Source organism: Ursus arctos, unplaced genomic scaffold (assembly GCF_023065955.2).
Source record: "Ursus arctos isolate Adak ecotype North America unplaced genomic scaffold, UrsArc2.0 scaffold_32, whole genome shotgun sequence".
In the NCBI taxonomy this organism is placed as follows: Eukaryota; Metazoa; Chordata; class Mammalia; order Carnivora; family Ursidae; genus Ursus; species Ursus arctos.
Window position 1 is genome coordinate 17768402 of NW_026623008.1, and position 1291 is coordinate 17769692.

General features: G+C 54.9%; 1 pseudogene; it reads left to right on the forward strand.

Annotated features, from left to right (window-relative positions):
• The first annotated feature begins 339 nt into the window (after positions 1–339).
• LOC113268608 (zinc transporter SLC39A7-like) lies at positions 340–1291 on the forward strand (annotated as a pseudogene).

Consider the following 1291-nt stretch of genomic DNA (forward strand, 5'->3'; position numbering starts at 1 on the left):
ACTTCACCCCAAATCCCCACTGCTACTTGTCTTCTCTGCCACAGACACTTCTTTCAATTTATTTAATTTGTCTCATATTAAAGTCAAACAAAGTAAGCTTTCCATTGACCACACAGGCCCCTTCAGACACCGTGCTACCTCTCTGTTTTCCTCGATGGCAAAACTCTTCCAAAGTGCTGTCTCAGGAAGAGCCTTGGGAACAACGTAGTTGGGGACAGAATGGAACGGAGGAGAGGCCCATAGAAGTGGACGGAGGGCACGAGTAGAGAGAAGCAGCTCCCACAGAGGTACGGAGCTAAGTGTCAAAACCAGTCACTGTCTATCTTTCTGGTCCGCTTGATGGCCAGAGGCCTGAGGGCGCCCCCGGGTGGCTGTGGGACTGCTGACCTTGGTGGCCTCGGGGCTGCTGGTAACCAGACATGGGGGTCATGGTCACTGCACGAGCACTTCCATGGCCACCATCATAGGCACTTACGATGGATTTCCACCAAGAACCCAGCGTGCCCACGGCCATGGCCACACTCCCAAGAACATCTGGCACGGGCATAGCCATAGTCGCAACCATGGACATTCACACGAGGATTTGCACCACGGCCATAGCCATGACCACTCCTATCACAGCCCTACCACGGAGGACATGAACATGACCTTGGGCACAGCCATAGAGGCCGTGGGGAGTCTGCAGCTCCAGGCATCAAGCAGGACCTGGACCTGTGGCTCTCTGGACCTGTGACTGGGGCCACACCGCCCATGTCCACAACTCCGTTTCTCATCCTCTTCCTTGTCCCTTCCTTGTCCGAGTCCCTGGCACCACGCCCCCTTCCAGATGGTGTTCAGCTTTGCTTAGGGTAGATTCCTGGGAGATCCCTTCTTGCACCTCGTCCCTCCTGCCCTGGAACTTGCTTCTCACCTCAATCTCTCAAGCACCGTGGGAGAGCCCCGTTCTGTCTGTGGGACTGTGGGTGCTCGGAGGAACTGTCACCTCTCTTGTGATAGAGAAATTCATGAGATACATAACAGGAGGATATGCACACACCCAGGGTTACACAGGAAGTCGTGGGCTGGAAGACAGGAGCATCCTTCGAAGCAGAAGCAAAGCTCAGAGGAAAAAGAACAAAGGAAGTGGGATACGAGGTGGGGGGCATCACCATTGTGGTCACTTGTGGAGGGGCTGGGGCTGCTGGGGCAAGTTGTCATGATGACCCTCCGGGTCAGGGCTGTGTCCAGGTTGTGGAGGGACATCTGGCAAAACGAGGAGTTGTATACCAGGGAAGGGGTGACTTCAGCATGA